Genomic DNA, 6,044 nt, shown 5'->3' on the forward strand with positions numbered 1-6,044 from the left:
ATTATTATTATTATACGGACCTGGAGCTATAATCAATACATTAATAGGGGATTTTTCGGCACCTCCCGCTTTTTTAACGCTGATTTGGGTAACTTGTGTAATTTGTGGAGAACCGAAGAGTTTTCTTTTGGGGGTGGGGAGTCCGTTCGTCAGTCCGACTGACGGACAACTTCTCACTTAAAAAAATAAGAAATCTAGACCGCAAAAATAATTAAACAAGCGAGTACCTGTTTTTCCTGGCCAAGGACAGGTTACATGAACACAACACGAGCGTAACGTGTCTTCACGTGGTATATAGAGGCTTCTCAATACTCAAATTTCCCCTCCTCGACTCCCCTCCTCGACTCCCCTCCTCGATACTTAAGAGGCTTCTCAATACTCAAATTTCCCCTCCTCGACTCCCCTCCTCGACTCCCCTCCTCGAGACTTAGACCCGCCCACAGGAGATGCGAGCGGAGGACCGAGGAGGGGAAGCAGCAGACGTTTAAAGAAATGAGAACTCCTCTCCTCTGAGCGGTCATATTAAAGCGACGTCCGTTCATTATGACGTGGCAACAGCTGCATCAGCTGTCGAGTGTTTTGTCATTTTATAATCTCTGTTAGATCAGCTGAACATTGTTCCCCCACATATTTTATTTGAATTCATTGAGAGTGCGGTATAATGAGACAATAACAGGCTACAGATGCGGACACACACACACAAATATATTTATATAAATATATACAATTTAAAGTATGAGAGCACTCTCATAATAACGTAACACAGTCAGAGACTGGATATACGCCCCCCCCCCCCCTCTCTCTCTGGTCGCTGAAATGGGGAATTGAAATTACGGGCCAAAAGTTGTATTTGCAAGTATTAAAAGTAAGGACATCAAACCAACTGAGACCCGTCTGTCCGCGGCATCTGCGCACTGTACAACACACACCTACACACTGTACAGGACACACCTACACACTGTACAACACACTGTACAACACACGCACCTACACACTGTACAACACACGCACCTACACACTGTACAACACACACCTACATACTGTACCACACACACCTACAGCTGCTAAAGCATAATCAGGCTACAGCCGTTGTGTATTTTATTATGTGAAGCACTAAATGGTTTTAGAAAAATATGGACTCTTTGTAGATATCTACTAAACTAAAGCAAATAAAGAGAGTAGGCCTGTTATACTGAGTGATATATATTTTACACACTGCTCTGCTTTCTGCAGGACCTCACAGCTGTTCTCACTGTAAACATCGCGTTGCGATGAGAGCAGGTTCTCAAATAATATCCAGGGGATGCATGCAGAGCTGTCATTGGCTGAGATAAGTCCGGCCGTGCGTCACGCCTCCACCGTTCCCGGAAATGCATCCGCGGAGGAGCCGTGGAGGAACCATCAGTGTATCCTCGGTTATAGCTCCTCCAGAGAGCCTCCTCGATGCTCGGTCCTCGGTGTGCATTTAGAGAAATGAGACGTCCTTCAAAATGGCGCGCTGAAATTCATTTCCGGGTCACTACCGGAGGACCGAGGAGTCGAGGAGTTGAGGAGAGGAAATGTGAGTATTGAGAAGCCTCTTATGTCTCGTCTGAAAGGAGTGCTGACAGAGAGCACCGGAACGCCGCTCCAGCCCTTCAAATATAATATTGCAAAACAACTTAAAAAGACCCCTTCCCCCCATCTCAACTCCGCCAATGTAACTACTTTTTGATTTCGTATGATTGTTTGTTTGCATGCTTGAAGGAAATGTGTTTTTTTATAAAGCTTCTTGAAATACTAAAAGGAGTGAATATTACCAGTATATGTGTCGTACACATTATACACAGAGGGTGATCAGTGCGTGAATACTACCATCGAGTATATGTGTAGTACACATTATACAGAGGGTGATCACAGTGTGAATACTACCATCGAGTATATGTGTAGTACACATTATACACAGTATGAATACTTCCTCCCCCAAAGGAAATATTTCCAAGGAAAGACATAGGGCCTGAATTGACCGGAATCTGGGTTCAATCCATCTTTCTAAAATCAAGATATTCCATAAAAGAGAAAAGGATCTTCCTAAAACGCGGTAATAACCGGGTTCTTAGTGTCCGTGTCGACACACTCACTGCTGCTCCGATGATTACTCCTGCTTATCGATGTCGAGCTGCTCAGTGTGTTTCTCTGAATAATGTTTGTTTTATGTTGCGCTCCATGCAGCCAAACCAAACTGCCTGCAGGGACGAATACAGTTGAAAGACCTCCTCTCCCCCATCCTGCTCCTCCTGTGGGTCTGTGAGGAGCTGACAGCCTTTACTTCCCACACTGAGCTGCTGTGTGTGTGTGTGTGTGTGTGTGTGTGTGTGTGTGTGTGTGTGTGTCTGTGCGTGTGTGTGTGTGTGTGTGTGTGTGTGTGTGTGTGTGTGTGTGTGTGTGTGTGTGTGTGTGTGTGTGTGTGTGTGTGTGTGTGTGTGTGTGTGTGTGTGTGTGTGTGTGGCTGATGTTGTTGTCATGGTTACGAGCTGACCCTAGTCGCAAGTGAGCTCACCAGTGTTGCGGTGGAACTGTCCAAAAATACAGGTCCTTTCCTCACCACTTCTCCTTCACCTGGGTGGAGGAGGTGAAGGGGTTAACGAAGGAAGTGAAGGAGGATTCATCAGGACTCAGGAAAACACTGGGAGGCTTGTTATGATGAGACAGAGGATGTTACTGATGTGCCTCTGCGGTGAGAAACTACCATTCAGACTACTGTAACACGTCTACATACGTCACCCCGGCTGTTGGTGTTCCAGGGGGAAATATTCTCTTCATTGGGTTGGAATCGATATTATAAAAATAAGGTTAAACGTAATGGTCGCTCACCCTCCGTTCCACACGTATTGATCCACATGAATCCCAGTTAGCATGATTGTATGAAAATAGGTTGAGAAAATAAAACTTTGTGTGCATAACTTGTTAAGCGTCTCTCACTGTGTATATTCTTTCAAACATGTTGGATAACAGTTTAAGAAACCCATCACAACACTATCATTTTACAGAAACTAAGTCATCATTCCCCTCTCAGTTTAACATATTATTGATAGTTTAAAACATTAAAGCACTTTGGCAAGTTACAGCATAAGTTGTAGAAAGTCTAATTGGCAGCGATAAAGGACACGAATTGCCACCAACAGCCAGATGACCCACCTTTTCAGCAGCAGCCAATCAGATGACCACATTGACCGCCAGTAACTAATCAGAGCGTTATGTAATCAGAATACAAAAATCAAGTAACTGTATTCAGCTCGTGTTACATTTGAAAAACGAGTAATCTGATTACAGTTACTTTCGTAAACCTGAAGTGAATACATTTTGGATTACTTATTGGAATTATTGGTGGAAAGATTTCCTCACAACATGTAATATTCATTACTAAAGGTACAGCCTTGTCTGGTGCCTTGCTCAAGGGCACCACGGCAGGGCAGGAGGTGAACTGTGACCTCTCCAAGTAGAAGTCCACACTCCAAATAGATCTGGTCGGGGACTTGAACCGGCGACCCTACGGCTCACAGTCCAAGCCCCTACTGACTGCTATAGATTTAGTCCCTAATTTTGCTCTCAAAATGGATCAGATTGATGCATTTAACTTCAACATTTAAAAAAAATCTCTTCCCGGGGGAGCTTGCCCCCGGACCCCCCTAGAGGAGGTGAGGTCCACCACCTGCCCACACCCCCTGTTAAATTGTCTCACATTGAGGATGCTTCGTACGTTGCCCATGTTTTATTCCATGTGTCAAGTCAGGCAAATTGGGTCCAAATGTTATTGATCTGTTAACATTAAAATCACTAAATATATGCCGTAACTATTTTGCTCTAGGCAACTCAAGGGCTCAATGTGATTACTATATGAATAATTGTCCAAAATAACATTAAAGGCAGGTTTTTTGTTAAGTAACATACTTCCGTCGCCGGCCGGCCGATACATGCCGCGCATTAAGTGGGCCTGTCTGTCAATTAATCCCCGGGCCACTTTTTCCCCCCAGTCCGCCCCTGCTTACTTGTATGAATACACAATGTGATTCACTGTTGGTACTATACTATTGGTTAAAGGGACCCAACACTGATTGATTTGGTTCCCTTTTAGATACTTTCAGATCATCGTCATCACATGTTATAGAGAAACTTAGTTTAGAACTTATTTACTTAAGTTAAACGATAACCTCATCTTAATCAAACTCAGTCCAGCTTTATGATTCTGTTGAGGAAATATGTGATCAAAGAACCAAACGTGTTTTTTTGTGGTTTTTGTTTTTACATATTTTCAACATATTTCTTGGACATATATGTTGTTTTTCATATTTCTGACAGACTAAAGTATTCTGTGTTTTTTTGCTTGCATTCAACGTACTATATTATGCTGTTTTTGTGCGAAGTGTGGACATGCTATGCTACAGTATGTCCTTTTTGCATATATTCCAAATACTATACTATGTTGTTTTTTGCATATTTGCGAGATTCTACATTATTCGGTAAGCAAACATAAAAAATGCCGGCCTTTCATCAATACATCAGTATCATTTTTGAAGGAAGAATTTAAAACAACGTAAACAACACAATGGTATAATTCCACAAGTGCTGATAGGATGATATGGTGATACACCCTCTTGTACAGTAGGTGGCGGTATGCACCTTAAAGCTGTTTGCAATCCGCCAAAAACCGAGAGAAGAAGAAGAAGAAGGAGAAGAAGAAGGAGAAGAAGGAGAACCTGGATCCATGCGGCGTCTCGTCGCTACGGTTCTCTCTCTAACTCAGATTGATGCATTTAACTTTGTCCACAGAGGACACTTCAGTGATTGTAGATCTAAATTTGATGTGTTGTACAGAAACAAGTTCCTGCCTGCAGTAATATCCTGGCTTCTTCATCTGTATTCATCTGTCAGCTGTCAGGAGATCTGCTCTTCCAACTACAGCTCTACGAAACCTTTATGAACCAATGAAAAGCTGTTTAAGCTCCACAAACACATCAACATACCTGTGGGAATGTAGCAACATAATGAAAGTGCAAGTGATTATTGTTGGACCCACACTACGTCATTACTTACTTGTATGAATACACAATGTGATTCACTGTTGGTACTATACTATTGGTTAAAGGGACCCAACACTGATTGCTCTGCTTACGAGACACATTTCCCTTTTAGATATTTTCAGATCATCGTCATCACATGTTATAGAGAAACTTAGTTTAACTTATTTACTTAAGTTAAACGATAACCTCCCCTTAATCAAACTCAGTCCAGCTTTATGATTCTGTTGAGGAAATATTTGATCAAAGAACCAAACGTGTTTTTTTGTGGTTTTTGTTTTTACATATTTTCAACATATTTCTTGGACATATATGTTGTTTTTCATATTTCTGACAGACTAAAGTATTCTGTGTTTTTTTGCCTGCATTCAACGTACTATATTATGCTGTTTTTGTGCGAAGTTTGGACATGCTATGCTACAGTATGTCCTTTTTGCATATATTCCAAATACTATACTATGTTGTTTTTTGCATATTTGCGAGATTCTACATTATTCGGTAAGCAAACGTAAAAAATGCCGGCCTTTCATCAATACATCAGTATCACTTTTGAAGGCCTTCTTAATATCCATATCTTATTAAGGTTCATTTGGTTTTATGTTGAATAAAGTAAAGTGTTATCATTCATTGCTTTTATTGTTTTACTATTAAAATATTAATGTAGTCTGATGATTAATTAATAATGTGGCCTTTTTGGCAGTTTAACTAAAGGTGTGCGGCTGCTGCCTGACATTACAATGGGCTTTAATGGAGGCATGTTGACAGTTTTTGTCACTTCATGCCCTCAAGAGGCATTTTGTTTAATTATTATTGCTTAATTATTTGTCTTTTTTCAAGCTACGAGATGTTTTCCTACGTTTGTCATGATACATTATGTCTCAGGAATGTAGGGTTTGGGAATTATGGCAGTTAAAAAAAAATATGAAGGCAAATTTCAAGATTTCTTAACCTCTAGCTGTGACATCACGCACTTTAATGTTAACATCT

This window comes from Pseudochaenichthys georgianus, chromosome 16, assembly GCF_902827115.2.
Source record: "Pseudochaenichthys georgianus chromosome 16, fPseGeo1.2, whole genome shotgun sequence".
NCBI lineage: Eukaryota > Metazoa > Chordata > Actinopteri > Perciformes > Channichthyidae > Pseudochaenichthys > Pseudochaenichthys georgianus.